Here is a 19,035-nt window from a genome sequence, read left to right as displayed (position 1 = left end):
GATCCTTCATTAATGAGGTAATCATTTTAAAGTCATCATGTTAGCCTCAATGCTATAGTATTTGTATATGTAATGTAACCCACAACCTTAAGTCCAAATACTCCAGAGCAGTTTTCATCTCTAAGGAGCATAGCTTGTAATTGTTCTCAACCCGCCCACTCAAACACAAAGCTCATATAGATGCAATAAATGCACCACACACACGCACACAGACACACACTTTGAGTTGCGGTGTGAAAGGTACACGATAGCCAGGGGGTAATGAGTTGTGTGTGTTTGCCCTTGTGCTTCAAATCTCTTCCTGTTCCATTAATGAAGCCTCAATGGGCCTTACAACTGCCTCTCACCATCCGGCCTGCACCCGTTGTACTGTATGCTGCAGCGTGTGAAAGCAGGCCCTGATCACTGCTTCACTGCTGTTATCTCAATACTGTAAAACCCTCTCCTTTGACTCGTGTCATCTGAGCATTCAGTTTGTTCTTCTGCCAGAAAAGAACCACAACTTATAGTTAACTTGAAGGTGCACTAATCAATATCTTATATTAACAATGAAAGAAGTTACTGTGTGTAACGTGAAGACAGTTGCTCAGTGAACCTACACATAATTATCACCCTATTTTGCAGTTTCTTTCCACTCTGCTGAGTGTTATTTAGCGTCTTTAAGAAAACTGTTTTGGTTTTGCTGTCCAAAACTTCACTGCTTTGGTTCAATCTCACTGCTCTCATGAACTGTTTTCAGAATAAAAGCCCACTCTAAACCCACTGTACACAACCTGTCCTGGTGGAGACCAAAACAGAGCTAAAAAGGGATTTAATATTGTACTAGACATTCACTGCAAATCCATAAGAATTCAAATTTTGCTCCATGTCTGCTGGCTGTGTATATAAGTGACTGTTTGCCAACACATTTGCTATATCAGCTTTATCGGGTGAAAATTTATCAATGTTAAGTTTACAGCTTGTTGCACTGCCCCAGAGTGGCCCACATGGCTGCAGTCTGGGGGGTAGAATCACAAGTGAGTCTTCAAGCAGGAAGATAGATGAAGCTCTTCTCTCCTCTGTTAGACATACACTGAGTGTGAAGAACCAAGAATCCACAAACATAAACGATCAACCAGATATTTCATGTGCAACAAAGAATTGCTTGCAGTATATACGATAGAGTGCCTTTGTTTTCCCACCAGCTAGCATGCCTCCCCTGTGCCTTGAGAAAGTTTATGATGCATATTATGCGTGACATTGTCCAGAGCCCCTGATGAGAGTTACACTAGGTATTTGTGTTTTAGTCGAAGCGCTCAAATGGAGCACCACTGAGCAAAAATACTTGTTTGGTCAAACTATAAATACCATGTATTAATGGTCCAAACAAGTAGATGGCAGACAGAATGGCATTTAGGCAAAAGATGTAGTATGTTTGTCAGTGTGGGGAAATGTGCTGAAGTGTTCTTATTAGATGAATTTGTAACTTGCAGAGCAATCTGTGCCCAGGCTGCCATTTATCACTGTCTATCTATTGCTCATGGTCTCAGACTTTCACACAGTATTTTCTGTGACCTCTGCTCCTCAAACTGTGCAGAGCTTGTGTTTTGTGAATGAATGCACATGTTGTCCAAAGGCCTAAAGGGTCCCAGCAAATCACTGTCTGTGCTTTAGTGCAGCACGGTGACTACAGATGTTTTTCTAAATATTTCCACTGTGTTGAGTTTACATTTTACAGTCATAAAACAGAGACAATCAGCCCGTCACCACGGTAACTCTCTGTTAAGAATCTGTTTTTAACAGTGTAAGTTGAGTTTGAGTTGCGGTCCCATAGTCCTGTCACATTTTCAGATGAGTTTATGGCATCTGAGTTTGTGAGTCGTCCACATTCCTTACTCCGTCCCTCTTCACCATGAGGCAATCTTGGAATTTGCAGTGCAAACAAAAGTAAACATCTGAATGTATCCATGTCACCTCACCCATAGGGACAGAGAGCTGTGGAATTTAGCCCTCCTGGAAAGTGCCTAAAAATACTAGTGATCTGCAAATCAATCAGTGCCGTCAACATGAGAATGACAGTCTTTAGAATACCTACCTTGTCAGCGATTTAACCACTGCTTTCTTTTTTAAGAAAGAGCATTCCCATACTGAGTAATTACCTAAATATAGTCTGAAAATATTTATGTCCCTGTTGCCAGATTCTGATCTCACACTGAGTTAATATTTACCTCTACATGATGTCATGCAGGGGCATCCAGCTGCTGGGGGACTCTTTCAGCGGACAACAAGTAAATCAGGGTTATACCTACAAAGCTTTTCAACAAGTGTGTGATCAGCGTCTTTCTTTTTAGACTTTTACTATTTTGAACTTTTGCCCCAGTGCCCAGAACAGTGAACCTTGACGTTCCTTCTCTGACCCTGTAGGTCACACTGAACTAACCCTACACACGGACAATGGAGGCGGTAAATCAAAATAACTCATGTCAGGACTAATTATTATACTATACAAATCAAGTGTACATGGGCTTTGCCACAACAGCACACCAAATCTTCTTCTTGTAATTTTTAGCCACTCTAGCACCAGGGCTCAGTTCAGGCATCCGTGGTCCCCAAAGAATAAATCCAAATGACTTTGGTGGTGCTTAGATTTTTCCTCTATTGCATTCATCAGGTCAAAATTTCAGATTGCCCAGGAGTTTGGTTCACGACAAACATTCCCATCAGCCTCGGCTGATTTTTGTGCTACTCAGCTAATTTTTACCATAATAATATGCTGTACTAAGATAGTGAGCATGGTAAACAGTGTTAGCATTATCATTATGAACATGTTAGGATGCTGACAGTAGCTAACTTAGCTGTAGTCTCTTATAAGCTGTGTCCCAATTCAGGGGCCGCATCCTAATGAGACGGTCTGGTCTGTGGAAAATTTTCACCGTGCGTCACCAGCTACATTTCTCGGCTGTATTTGAGGGAGCCTCCAAAATGGGACAGCCTAGTTGGGCCACTGTGACACAATTGGTCTACATACGCAGCCTCCGAAGGACACGGCCCCTGAATTGAGACACTGCTATAGTCTTGCTCTCTATTGAGTCCTAAAAACCTTATTTTCCTGAAAGGGGTGAAAAATGAATAAATAAATAAATCTGCCAGTAATGCGCTATGAGTTTTACCAGTTTCTATCACAAATCAAATTCTTTCAAGAATTTTCAAGAATCAAGGGTCATTTTCATTTGCTAACACCAGAATTTGTCTTTTGTCTGTTTCATGGGTGAAATAATCTCACTGGATTGGGTTTTCTTCTTCTTTTAGGTTAAAATGGACCAAACAAAACACAATCATGACAAGATGAAGATTTTTCCCAGGTCATCTTGTCAATGTCAGTAGCAGCCAATTACTGAATATCATAGTTGTTTGTATCAAACAAAACTTATACAAAACCATTTGTTTAATGTCGTAAAATAAATGTGAAGGTATACTTTCCTACACAGCTGGCTTGCTAACAGATTAACTGTAGGTCTACAGTTCCCTTAAAGCTAGTTCAGTCCTGCCCTCTTCAGCGCTGGCTTCACCACTGTGGCAGCTTTCACTACAAACCTGCTACACTCAGGGTGGGTACTTTTCGTTCCTTGCCCCCCTACCACTGGTTTAGTCATAAATCATTGGGTTTAAGAGTCCCCTGTGTCACTTCAAAAATGCCCCTCTCACCACCAACAAGGCCAGAGGTTTGTTATTCAGTTTTTTAAGAAAACAACTTCGTTGCTCACGCAGTGGGGCTCCCAGGACTTGTGCTGCCACCTCCCTCCCTCACAAACCTCCACCCCTACGAAACAGATGCACACTGTGGTAAACCCCACAGTGTGCAAAAGTGAGGCATTCCAGTAAGGTCAAAATCCCACAACCTTTACTTTATCTCTAAAAGATAAGCCATTTGTCATATGTACAATATTTGTACAGTATTTGGGATAAGGACAACACAAACTACTTGATCACACATTTAAGCTAATTTTCTCTCGAAGTGGTACTAAATGTGTAATGTATTCCTCACTGGAGAATCCCATGGCTCAGGCCCAACCACCATGACCAGTCATTATGACCCTAAACACCACAGTCTCCACTCTGTCTACCGGGGGGACCAGGAACAAACCCTGTGGCTACAGTTGCGTATTCATCCTGCTGCACTGTACATATATCCGTGTCTCTTAGTGAGTATTGGGTTTATTTAGCTTTGTGAGTTTGCTGTGAACGTACAGGCGGTCCACACACTCCCCCGCTCACAGCTGGCTGTACCTAGACAAGTCTTCACACAGCAGTGTCGCAGCAAAGCCCCCATACGTGCACATACTACAGAAGTACACATGCACAGTCTCTCTTCATACCACATGTTAAAAAACACACATACACAGCACCCAGCCCACAGTCCTTTGCCTCAATCGACAGCCTGTAACATTCCTGTCTCTCACCCGGGGCTGTCCAATGATGACATCACTGCACCGAGAGAGACAGGTACAGGCTTTACAAGTTATGAGGTGGCTTGGTCGGTTGAGCCTGATTCAAAAGGCTCTCTCTTTCTTATGGACCCTTGCAAAAACAGCAGTTTATCCAAATGAAACATTTTACAGGACATCAAAAACAAACAGAGCTGAATCAACTTTGTCAGATGTATCTTTGTCTGAGAGGAATGTGAGAATGAGTGATGTCTGTGATCTGTATATTTTGAAGAAATAGTTCACATTTTGGGAAATACACTTATTTGCTTTTTTTCCCCATGGATGAGATGAGCAGATTTACACCAACTTCAAATCTGTGTGTAGAGTATAACACTTCTACAACTGATTAATTTGTACATCATGTTTCTAAAGACACAGAAATGTAACAGAAATGTAAAAAGGACAATTGAAATATTTTGGGGAGAACAACAGTCCAGCATAGCAAAAGTGCACGGCATCCTGAAGCCAGAAGTTTCCACCTCCATTTAGTATCTCACCATATCCAACATCCGGTGTTGGGCAAGATACTTGAAAACTGTGATCAGTTACTCATTACAGATCACATAATGAAAAGGTGGTTAACTTACTTTTCTATTTACTCAGCAGCAAAGTTGCTCATTACTCATTTTTGTTTCTCAGCTCTCAGTTCTACCTTTGAACAACTCCAAATCCTTAGCACCCACCTGAGGGTGTGCTTTGTGTTTAAAACATGTAGGAAACATGTAGGAAGAAATAGACATGTGACAGGAAGAAGGGGGTGCTACAGTTTGGAAGGATTTTCTGACTGTCCAGCAGCTAGCTTAGCCTCTGTGACTTCACACAGTTCTCCAGAAGTCCTGACTTCAGAAGCCCTTTTACACACAGTCCACCACATTCTGTGAGGTCACCGTGACCTTGACCTTTGACCACCCAAATTCAATCAGTACATCCTTGAGTCCAACTGAATGTTTGTGAGAAATCTAAGGAAGTTCCACTGAGGCGTTACTGAGATATCATGTCCACAAGAATGGGACAGACGGATGGACTAACAACCTGAAAACAATATGCCTCCAGCTCTGGCTGTCGCCAGCGCAAAGGCATAAAAACGGTGGCTCCTGAATGTACTTGTGGCTAAAATTTGCTACATCTGCCAACCAAAATGCAAAATTTAAATAAGACAACGGTGGAGTCGCATTCTTGAGTCCTTGAGCTTTTACGTCCATTATGGGAATGTAAAGTCACACCTACCAGATAATCCAAAGCAGCCTACAGTCACACATATGTACAGAACCCCCCATACTCCCTCATCACACTATGGTATGACTGCCTCAGCCCAAGACACCTGCATCCACAACTTGGCAAACAGATTTAACTATATGAGTGGTAAACTGTGAAATGTATCAGAGGGAGACAGACAGTCTGTAGATTCTTGACATGTTTGATTTACTGGTCTGATTTTAGGTGAGTGGGAGAAACAAGTTAATAACAGATAAACATATTTACAGGAGCATATGGGGCATTAGGTTTTATAGTATAAGGTCATATATGGACCAAAAAGTAAACAGGAATTTCAGGCCTATTCTGTCATCTCTCTTTCCGTCTTTCTCCCCAGTGGTGAGTTTGCCAAAAGCTCTTTTTAATTTTATACAAAATGATACATAATTATTAATTAAACACACACACACACACACACACACACACACAGGTACACAAGACAACATTCTATATTTGCCTTGATGTGATTAATAGTCTTCATAGCTTTGTGCCAATACTTGCACACTGTGTGCAAATGAAGGTTTATTTCAACTCCTCCACCCGACACTCTGATTTATGAACAAGTATATCTCTCACCTTGTCTAAGGACAATTTAAAGGGAAGAGGATGTACCACCTCTGAGATGAGCCTCCCGGCAACACTTCCTGTCATGCTGTGTACATATCCCACCTACTCCGCAAGGATTAACAGACCCTCTCTGACCCCAAACCATACTCTTTGATTTGCTGGTCACTGGTAAAGCCACACCGAACACAGCAAGCAAGGCAGAGCTGCTACCTACCATTTTCCATGAGGTGCAACATGTCTCTCAGCTAAATAGTGATAAAAGACCTGGAAGTGTTGCAAAAGAACAGAGCAGTAACCGATCACACCGTAAATCTGTCACATTTTTATTGTGAATACATGAAAATTTTTCCTGCTGAAATAAAACTACAGTCAGACACAGCCCCTACAGAAACCTCTCTTACTATGAAATAAAACTTCTACAACCACAGATGTCAGTAATAAACTGTAGTTGCCTGGCAAGATGATGGAGCCACCCTCAGCAGGCAGTTGCGGGAGATGTTGTGCTTAGCTCAGTCTGGTTGTGACATTAGTCTGAAGAAAGTGACACTGATGATGTCATCAGGGTTATCTTGGACTGGTCTTGGAGACCAGGCACAGAGGGTCTCTCTAAAAGTCTGTGCTTATTTGTTATCTTGAGATATAGTCCTGCACGTAATCACCCGTAAAATCACAAATTGTTGTTTTTACATTCAGGTCTTTGTGCAGATTAAATAAACGAGATAAAATATAATCTGTGAGCTAGTAAGCTTTAGAGGCACCAGATGGCAGATTTCGTTACCTTTGAAAAGAGTCGGGCTAGCTGTTTCCCCATACCCAGTCTTTATGCTAAGCTAATTGGCTGCTAGCTCCAGTTTCATATGAGATGGACCAATAAAACAATAATACACATTTTCTCATCAAACTCTTAGTTCGAAAGCAAATAAGTGTATTTCCCAAAATGTAAAAATATTTAAACTATTCCTTTAACTCAGGCATTTACAGTGCTGCAGTGTGAAAAATGTTCACAAACTCTTCTGTCTAACCATTTTCAGTGACTATCATGAATTTTACCCTATTTCATAGCTTGACATTAATGGTAGCAATGAGCTTAAGGATGAGCAGGAAGGTCAGTGTGAATGCATGCTGTCAGAGAACAGGGCAAACAGCAGGATGTGACCACACACAAGCACTGCAGAATTTAGGTGCTGCAAGGTCAGAGGTTAAATGACAATTCTGACTTGCTATGTAACAGATATCAGAGATGAGCAAATTGTACATTTCTATATACACGTTAGAGTCTTGTAAACATGCTGCAGCACACACTCGCATACACTCACATACAGGTATTTCTTGTGATGCTCATAGTGCCTTCCTTCGTCGATATCTGCTGTTTTTAACTAGAGAAAAAAAATACAGATGTGTTCCTCACTAGGGGAAAGGGTAAGGTATTGGGCTATAAACACAGGTGCTTGCTGAAAGGCATTGTGGGTAGAGTATTCTGCATTGAGGTGTTAGTATGTGAGGAATGCTCATGGGACTCAGTGTTTACCTGGGACAAACAGATAGCATGCTGGGATGCAGCATATGGGGACAAGACAGCTCTGGCTTCTGCAGTTTGCCAGGCCTCCTAAGTGGAAATCGTTGGCAAAAGTCAAGCAAGAAAACAGAGTATTTGTAAGATACCAATATCCAAAGAAAAATAATTTTTTATGCATTTGGGTGCACTCAAAAGAGGCCAAATTTCTGCTATGGTATTGTGTCAAACAATACAACCCATAAGTACACAGTAAGTGAATTCACAGCCTGTTTCACTTTATTTCATGCATTTTATGCTCTGAAACCAATCCGCCCATCATGGTTTGTGTCAACCGTAGCTCAGCTTACACAAAAGCACTATTTAACGTCTACCTTGTGACTGAAAGCACATTGAAATAATCTGTATAATGACTGTAAATGTTGGCACTCCTCATAGCTGGGGAGAACAGTTAATGTACAGTCCATAGTCCCACATGGCCTATATATTAGGCGGCCCGCTGCACTACCCTGTGTTATTTAACACTCCACAGACTGTTGCCATCATTAAATGTCAAACCAAGGGCTCTGAAATGGCAGGCAAGCATGCCAGGTATAATACGCTTCCAAAAAAATGCAGCCCCAAATTGTATTCTAAATACTGTGATGTTTGTTTGTGCCATTTAGTTTGTTTAAATCTTAGCAGAATTTCAGCCACACAAACTTGACATGGCATGTATCTAATGGCATGGGTCTGTTCTTACCTCCCTCAATACTGACCCTCACTATACATGGTAGTTTCATTATTTCCCCTGGCACACAAATACCAACCAATACTTTTAAAGCTGAAATGATTAGTTGATTAATTTGTTAGTTGACTGACAAAAAAAAGTAAATGCCAACATTTTTGATAATTGTTTAATTGTTTCAGTAATTTTTTAAGCAAAAAGCTGGGTTTTTGACCGTTATGAAAAAAGCAATTAGACTATGCTACCTTTTGGGAATAATGATGGGCAAAGGAGGGAAAAACTGTCAAATTATCAGCTGTACTGACAGATAAAACACAACCTGCAACAAATGAGCAAAAATACAAACAAAAACAGTTGAGCTCTTAAAACTAGATTTTGACACAGGATCCATCACCAAGACTGGGGCCACAAGATGGAGGATGTTGGACCTGTCACAGTTGGTTGGTATTCTATTTCATTGGTGCAGGTTTTGAATACAATTGTGATTAATCAAATTATGTAGATCAAAATGATATGGAGTAAACCCAGGGCTTTTGGGGCCCCAGGGGTGCTGGGTCAGTTTCCCACTTTGCCCAGTTAGTAAACCAGTAGTATGGAGACTAAGACCCAAACAAAGGTTTAATCAAAGATGTTTTGTATTTGACAGCCCACTGCATTTTTAAATAAAATTCTATGGGTTTTAATCCTACTACTTCTCAAATTATTGTTAAAATTGACTATGGCTGAAGATTAACACTCATTCAAAGATCCAGTTCTCTTTTTCCTGTATCACCTCAAGCTATATTAGTTTAGTGCATGTCAAAACAGGCATGAAATGAAAAAAACAACACACTGAATAAATGTAACATTGAATAAACCAAACCAAGCCTAACTGCGTGATGTCTATGCCAAAAACCCTCTCTAGTTCTCAGGTTTTATAAACAGTTGTAACTGTTCTATTATAAGCTGGAGTGAAATCTCACCACCAAAGCCAGATCACTCCTACAGTCACTACATCCATACAGAGGTAATATTTGCCCAAGTTTACCACAGAAAAGGGTCAGAGATCAAACTGGACGAAATTAGACCTGTTTTATGTAACATACAGTGGATTTTTTTTTACTTGGAGACACCAAATTAATCCAGATGAATATAGATACACCAACTTGGGTAATGCCCAAACTTGACTGATTCACATTTTTAAAAAAGTTTTTTGTCAGTGTCATTATAAGATTCAACACTTCTTCAATCAGTTAAATTCATAAAGTCAAGGAGGCAGCCAATTCCACACAAGCTCCCCAGCAATCATTGACCTCATGTTACCTCAACTAAAAATGATAGCAGTCACTTCCATCTAGTGATGTATACAGGGAATTTGGGAAAAAAGAGCACTGTTATCAGATAGATACTCTCTTTAAGGCAGCTCTGTTACAAGATGTTGCTATTGAGAGTTGAACTCCACAAACCAAGTGTCATTGACCTCTATTATATTGGACTAGTGACATAAATTTGAATAAGTAGAAAAACCATGTTGTTTGGCGGTTGATTTTTTTTTTTTACTTCAACAGCAAATCAATCAAGAAATAAAGAAAAATACAAGATGCACTGTTATACGTTTTTTCCTTTTTATGTATGCATTTACTACGGCATGATTAAATGAAACACACATGACATTTGTGAAGCTTTATTAACCAAATGAATTGATCTTCATTGTGACGTGAATTTTGAGGTGTATTGCATTTCAGTCTTGTCCAGCAGAGAGCAGCCTTGAGCTGCCAATACTAAAATTAAAACGCTGTCATTAGTTTTCCTGGAGAAATTCAAGAAAGCTTCTTTTTTTGTGGATGTTAACACAATGACCATGCTAAAATGAGAAACAGTTTGTTTTAATTTAGGTGTTTTAAGTCTTCCATATAAATGACTCTCCTCTTGAACATTTTCTTTATCCACCCACTGGCTTTTCTCTTTAAAGGCTGTTAAATTCACTTTAAGTAATTTATTTTGAGATCTACATATAGCCTAACCAATCCGCAAACTCATGTTTATTCACTCTCACAGATGACTCTGGCCCCCCCTCACATTCATGCAGATTTAAATCCGTCCACAATCTGGTCGGGCCAATCGCAACCATTTATCTATCATGGGACAAGTTTGAGAAAATAGGAGTACAACTGAAGCTCATACACAGATAACCAAAGCAAGTCCTTCCACTTTGCTACTCCATTCCTAACACAACTAGCACCTAATTTAAGAGAAAAATGAAGAGTGAGTTATGAGCAACACTGGATATATATTATAACACCTACCTGGAGCAGTAGCCTTCCGCCTGACTTCCCCCTCCCTCATCATTCTCTGTCAATCACTAATGTATTCTTGGGCTGCTAGTTTCTACTTGGGAGACCATACAATAAAAACTACATTGTAAACAATGTGTAGAGGAGCCACCCTGAAACACACATGGGAGCTGAGTGTGGGCAGACAGACCTCCTACAATTTGACCTTTGAACTTTTGAAAAGTATAGATATTGCAGTTCATTTATTCTGTCTTGGAACATGAAACACCCATAAAATATGCCTCTGTTCCTCCATTAAAAACTGATACCATAACAAACAAGATTGCCTTAAAATGTTAGCTGTGTTTGAGAGTGAATGAAGTATGACCTGCTGGAAAACTATTTTTTATTATCTGAGTTAAGTCATTAATTTTCCCTTTAACTGATGTCTTCCATTCTTCCTCTGAAGCTGAGTCATTGGGCAGAGTTGATGGTTAGGCCAGAAAAAGAAAAAAAACTTAAAAAACATGAAGTCTTGGGCTGGCTGCCAGAGAGATGAAACATTTTATTGTGTGTTTGAATAATAAATGAATTTGGCCTGGAAAGGTTTACACGAGGTGCTCATGCAGAATGAAAAAGAAAATACACAGCACCTGGACAAGGAATGTGTCCACAAAGCCAAGAATGGATCCTGGGCAGTGAGAAAGAGCTAGTCCATGCAGCTCAGGTCCAAATATTTCAGCCACAAGAAAAGCTCTGGGACTTGAACCAAAACTGGATATTGCCAAACACTTTTCAAAGCAGAAAAACCACAGTTAGAAATCTGTCCCATCTCTAGAAGATTCAAACTGAATTTCTGTCCCGAATCCAAACCACAACCATAGCTTGTAAAAGTCTTTGATTAAAATGCCTCCATCACATACTGTAAATCTGTGCATTCGTGAACACTAAGAGACCAGAAAAATGAATACATGTAATATTATCCATCATAACACCACAAACTACTACAAGCCTATTTTAAAGCTCAATCAACACCTCTCTTCCACAGTGTTAACAACAATCAAAACTGATATATTTCAAAAAGCATTTACTTCTGTGTACAAATGGTTTCAATTTTTCTGCCAGATCAGTTAAAAACAGTCTGTGGGTACAGGCATAGGCATACAAACTATTTTTTTCATCATCAATGAAGCTATTTATACATTATTTATCTATTATGTATTTATAACTTATTACTTCTTTGATTTATCAACTAATCATTTGCACTATAAAATGTCAGAAAATAGTTTTACCAACCAATGGTTCAGAAATGATACTGCCCATAGATATAGTCTAAAAGCATTTAATTTACAGTGATTTACAACATAGAAAAGCATTAATCATCACATTTGACTCTTGAGAAGATGAAAGCAGAGATTAGGATTTTTGCTTGATGATGATGAAGTGACTGAAGCAATTCATCTGTTATCAAAATTGTTGCCAACTAACTCATCAATTAATCCACAAATCAGATGAACAGTGGTTGTTTGTGATGGATGGATATGGATGCATGTGACATGTGGTCTTTCTTATACAGAAGGGAAGCATAGGCCTACACAACAGCTCTTCAGTTGGAGTAAGCATCGTCATGTAGGACCTACTCAACCTGAGCTTCAGTGCCTGGTCTATAAATATTACTAAGTCACTAAACCTTTCCTAAAAAGTTTGTTTTTTCCATGTCTTTTCTGTCATAATTTGGAAACAATTAAGGAAGGAGAGAATAAGAGGGAGGAAGAAAACATAGAAGTATTTTATATGTGATTAAACCAGTGCAAATCCACAGTACTGCAGCTTTCAACAAATGATTCATCCATTTTTACAGCAGAATTCATTTGATCTCATTTACATAAACAAGAAAAAGGGCCTTCCATGTGTTGCTGTGTTTTGTGAAGATCTTCGCTGCACATACTTGCATGGCTGAGGTCTGCAAAAGTTTATGGAAGATTGTCAAGTGATCTCTCACCACCTTGTCTCCCACATCCTCATTTTATTTCTTGTTTGACAGCTGACTGTCACATTTAGTGAATGTACACCATGATACTAAATAAACTACAGAGGTATAAGCAGGTTACACCCACACAAGATGTGTTGATATCTGTGACGTGAATATGCTCCACTGGAAGGGAAATTAGAGAGGAAGGGATAACTAAAAGATGACAAACTGGCAGTTAGACATAGTCAACTGAAATGACGATATAGTCTCGGACTAATTCAGAATGAAACGAAGATGTTTGGTGATTACAGTTTTGTCTTAGTGGATCTGACAAGCCATTTTAAGATGGCCATGGAATTCATCATCTTATAAAATTGCCTTGTAAAGGTCTCACTGGAGCAGTTCAACCTCAAAATACATATGATTTCAAAAGATATCAAATCCTTCAATCTAAATGTATGAGCTAATGACCACCCTCTTTATCTGTCATTGTTAATGATTCAGTACTGTCACATAAAACCTGAACAGAGTTAAAAATTGAAGTACAAACTAGTTACAATAGAATTAAAGGGGTTTTTTTTATTACAAGAAGTGCTGTGTTTTTGTACTACATGCAAGTTGTATGGAGGTGGTCTGAATGGATGATTGGCATATTGTGCACAGGATTCTAACAGAGACTGGGAATCCCAGTTTGTGCAAATAGGACAGTAGAAGACCACTACACATGCTATATTATTGTTCTTTTAATATTCTATAATGTGTCTTTTGTTTTTTGTGCATGTATTTATGTATGCACATGCAGAATGAGCACCTTGTTCAGTTGTTTATTAATATGTATTCCCAGGGAAGATGGGATCCTAGTTGAGGTAAAATGACACCCATCATTTACAGTTGGAGGGCGCTGTGGTTTTATGATTATTTAGAAAACTACAGCAAATTCTCCAGGTTAATAGACAACCATCTGTGCACCAGGTCTGATTACTGCTGTGGGTATGTCTTCCATACACTGTCTATTTTTGTGAGGAGGTATATAGGAAGCTGAATATATGATGTATGTCGGCTGTCCCACTGGAGGGTGCTGTGGTGTGAACAGACAATGTGGTTAATGGTTATAAAGTGGTGGACCACCAGCCATGATCTCCCATAAGTCCATGGGGAGGATACTGAGACTGACTCATCAAGTCACACATGTTTATTTAAATGGAACAAAAAAAATATGGAACAAACCAGCAGCTAGAAAACCACATTTCCTTCCACATTTAAAACCACAAACAGCCACAGACCCTTAGATACTTAAACTCTACTGTTCTTCTGCCCAACATTTATGATGATGGATGGAGGATGACGCATAACTCACATGCACTCATGTATACACTCAGACACTTGCACACAAACAAAGGTACACATGCATGGAAAACACTCGCTGATTTTTATCACTGACTGAAACACACGCACACAGAGAGTCAATTGTCTGAATAACCAAAGCTACATTGATTATGCTGAACATTAATCTAAGTGGGGACAATAATCACTTGGATCAAACACATTAATCTGTTGAAACACAGTTGTGCAAAGAAGCTGTACCTTAGCTCCATATGACACAAATGGTTTTTAAAGACAAGTAGTCAAGTAGAGGTCTACTTTCACTGTGCGTGTCCTTCTGATCAGATAAACAAGGATTTTAGGATCACAGAAAAACACGTAATGTTAAAAATAAGACAAAGTCTATATGTCCAAAGTGACGCTTACATCTCCCCCTGCACTTTGTTGTGTGTGAAAAAAAGACCAGTGTGTTGGATTCAGAGGGGGGTATTGGAAAAATGAAAGATGATATTCATAAATATGTTTTCATTAGTGTAAAATCACCTGAAACTAGGAATGGGTGTGTTACTGTTATCTTAGACTGAGCCCTTCATATCTACAAAGGAAGTGGGTCCTCTTCCACAGAACCCATCATGTTGCCCCACCATGTTTCTACAGTAGTCCAGACTGGACAAACCAAATACTGGCTCTAAAGAAGGTCTTTCACATTTTTATGTTACCTGAAGGCCACTACAGTTTCTCCTACATGCTTGGAAAGGGAGGTGAGAGGAGGGGTTGCAATCTGCAACCTCACCTCTAGATGCCACTAAATCATACACAAGATATGTTATTTTCACATCAACTCAGGAATGCATGCGAACACACACACACACACGCACACACACACACACACACACACACACACACACACACACACACACACACACATGACCCAAAAATCTTGCTTCTAACCTAACCAGTAACTCTGAAATATCCTGGAATTAAAATGGCCCAATAAATCACATTAAGTCAGATCCATTTTCTTTGAGCAATAACTCTAAAATCACCCACAAACACACAACTACAATCCACCAAATTAACACAAATTCAAACTAGACACAAACCCACAGACACAATCTCACAACATCTATGTCTAACACCCGAGAGGCTCTGAAGTTAACCTGTAATAATAGTTACAAAAAAGAAAGAAAGAAAGACATTATGAGGATACTTTGTCCTCAATTTGACACTGTAGCTTGAAGCTTTGGCTCCTATTTACAATCGGCAGAGCAGCTCAAAGACACAATTGTCTCACTCAGGACCAGTGGCTATTTTGCACATATTTAGAAACACATTTTCGGTGAGACAGCTGGAAGCTATATACTGCTTTTTAATCAATGAGAGGGAAAAGAATGATTTACATGGTGATTGATTTGCACTTGTGTGAACCCTATACTGACTCCCAGTGGAGATATTATTTAGTGCATGAGTTTTACTCCCAGCAACACAAGGACTTGTAAGATGAACTGCAAATTGAATTAACTTACATTTAATATATTATGACATTGAACTTATTCCTAATTACATTACTAGTTGTGTGAATTCTCTACATCCACACCATCCAGTCTTCAGGGCACTTTCATTTGGATTCAGCATGAAGGTCCAATGTAAACCAGTGAGAGTCCTGCCTTTAGAGCACCCTCCATTTGGAGTAACCATGGAAACGCTTGACCCTGTGGTCACTGTCAGGACCTTGGATGAATTCTTTGAAGTCCAGTCCCCACTTTGCAGCTGAGTGTGTTAGAATACCAATCAGGTTTCTCTTGCATTTGTTGACCTTCTCGAGCTGACCGGTCAAGAACAGCTACATGCTGAGACTTCAAACGTTTGCAGGAAATTCCATTAATTTCCCACAACAACAGGTCTGTATCATTTATAACCTTGTGCCATCTACTCTCCGGTTTATGTCCTTCAGAGGTCGTGTTTGCCCATTTCTATGAAAGAGAGAATTGAAGACCAGAGATGTCATCTATTCTTGCAAAATTTTACTGCACTACTTTCAGCGACTGCTGTTAAACATAATGCTTCTATTCAAATGTTGTCTAATCCTGTCAGTGGGCAGTAATTATGCTTTTAAATGGTCTGGATACATTAAATAGAAACATTTATTTAGTTCCACAAAGACATCATCGTGAAGTTCAAACATAGGTTCAAGAGTGTGCACTGATGGCAGACTCTCTGATATATGTGACCACAATTTTGTGGTATGAGCAGTGAGCAGATTTTAAGCTGCTTGTATTTTACTTGAGAATTTCAGTTTCATACATCTACTACATTTCAGAAAGAAATATCATTTTTTTTCTACTTCTATAGGCCCTACATTTATTTGGCAGGTAAAGTTACTAGTTTCTAGTTACTAGTTACTATATTACAGCTATAGATTATACAGTTGTTCCTATTTTTTTTTTTAATTTTAATTGTGACCACTTATGAATGAATACTTTATTTATTTCCATACTTTTACTTAAATAGGATTTTAAATGCAGGGCCTTTACTTTTAACTCTGGTGTTGGTACACTTTTTGTTATTACCAAAAGTGCAGTTTTATTTGGTTGTACCTATTGTTTCCTGTATTCATTCCTGAGTTGATCGTTGCCCACACCTGGAGCAGCAAGTACAGACACGACTGTGATGACTAACCCCCCACACTAACTGTCTTTTTTCCCCAAAAGGCAGTGCCAAGTGATAATCTGACATGGGAAAATAAAGCAAAGATCCACTGATAATCAACTAACCGTCACTATCAGACCTACACAAACACAACTTTGTAGTCATGCATGCTGTCAAATAGTCTTTTGTTTTGAATTAAATCTAATTTAAAAATTAAAATAGGTATTACTCGTGTAGAAGTCGCTTTAGGTACAGTATAGACTGTATATGTTGAGGGTGACATAAAATGAAACAAAGGCATATAGAACAGGTACTGTGAGACAAACGGCCAGCTTTTGCCAAATTGCTATGAGACTTTGTGACCACAGAGTGGCACGGTCTCATTTCAGTGGTTTGAGTCTGGTCAACCTTTCTAACAAAATATGCATTTTTCCAGTAGGGGTCCTCGCTGTTACAGGTTTCCTGTCTTTATGATGACAGCTGCTTAAAAATGTGAATGTTTATTATTTTAGCCACTATCATCAAATTAACCAACTCGGCAATCACTAGTGTAACTCCAAGACAAAAGAAAATTTCTAATGATGATTATGATGCATATCTGTATGTTGTTAGCAAGATAGTAGATCTTTGACACAAGACTTTTACTTCCTGTAAAATAAATCACATGCTAAGCAGTCTCAAGGCAACATCTGATGAATACATAGTAAAGTCTTTGTACAGGCAACACCACCAGGACTGAAAATCATTGTTTTATACGTATAACAACTTGTCTGAAGAAATGGTAGAATCTATTATTCCAAGGGTTAGACATAGTGTCATGAACAATTTAATTCAATATCAAAAAATAGCACTGCAATGAATAACTACTCATACTTCTTGGGTGCTTAAAATCTTGAATGTTTGTTGAGACGCATGCAACTCAATTTTTTTTAAAAGGCAGCACAATATAAGCGTGTCCATCACAACACCAATATAGACTTTATGGCCAGTATGGAAGTGTCTGTAGTCCATTTGGATTTCTGGTAGCTTTAAGTTACCTTAAATATGAGTAAAGTCACTATGTTGAATAACACTTCTTGATATAATGTTGTCTAGTAAACACCACCTTTAACTATGACCACACTAATAAACATAATTAAACGTATACATTTCAGACAAGGTCAGCAAGAACTGAACATTAGAAACTATGTTAAAGTTTGAATTTATGGCAGAGCTGTTGCATTGAATTACAACAGAGTATACAGGGGTACATAAGAAAGTGGCTACTGAGTATATTTACTCATGCATAGGCCATATTACATATAAAAAGTGAAATATTACTCTATTTGGGGTAAAAACAATGTTTTATGGTCATTTCTGTGTTTTGTAACCAGTTTTCAGCAAAGTATAGGGTCATCACCTCTACATTCTGGGTATTTATAATGAAAGAAAAACAAACATTTCAGGGGAACATGTCTCTAAAACTCAGTGTGACTGAGTTAAATGAGATTTCAAAAGATTTTCTTTTGTTTTCCTTTTAACTATCCTGGAAATTGTATATTTTCTGAAGGGAAATATGTAAGAATGTCTCATCTTGACACATCTGCCACTTTGAATATATTGGAATTCCCCTTGTGCAAATGTGTCATAGAAATACAGATAGAGAATGCAAAAAATAAAACAGGGAGGCGAGGGGTGTGTGTAGAAGTGGACAATTTCAGCATGAGTGACTATCTGGCTGCTTGTCTAAACATTACACTTTCTTACACCCTCATGGACATCTGTCTACAGCCTGCACACAGATACCGTACACACACAGTCTCTCTCTCCCTCTCTCTCTCTCTCTCTCACACACACACACACACACACAGACATACACACAAACACACACTGGGCCATCAATCCAGAAGTAAAAAACTCTGAATCATTCGATTCATTACTCATAGGCTACAGGCTAAAAACTGTGTTTGTTGCTACATGTTACTATTGGTTACTCTTGACAGTTGCATCACATCCAAGCTCTTTGCCAAGTGAGGGTGTATTGTAGAACAATAACAAATGGATATTTTCTTAAGTCTACTCACATAGCTTGGCTGGTCTGAAATGTCCAGCCAAGGCCTGGACATATGATGTGTGTGCCACCCAGTTTCTGTACAGTCTCATTTTAATAACTCACCTGACTTTCTAAAATCCCAGCGCATATATTCTCTTGTGCCAGATTTGGGTGAACAGATGGAGGCTCATAGCTGAAAGGACAACACATTCATGGTGTAATAAAGGGTGGGCGGTTTATTAGCTTAGTTCAAGTCCCAGTGATTGACCAACATCACAGT

This window comes from Trachinotus anak, unplaced genomic scaffold (assembly GCF_046630095.1).
Source record: "Trachinotus anak isolate AG129_WGS33_773 ecotype Australia unplaced genomic scaffold, CSIRO_AGI_Tana_v1 ptg000001l, whole genome shotgun sequence".
Taxonomy (NCBI): domain Eukaryota; kingdom Metazoa; phylum Chordata; class Actinopteri; order Carangiformes; family Carangidae; genus Trachinotus; species Trachinotus anak.
Note: the sequence above shows the minus strand (reverse complement) of the source record.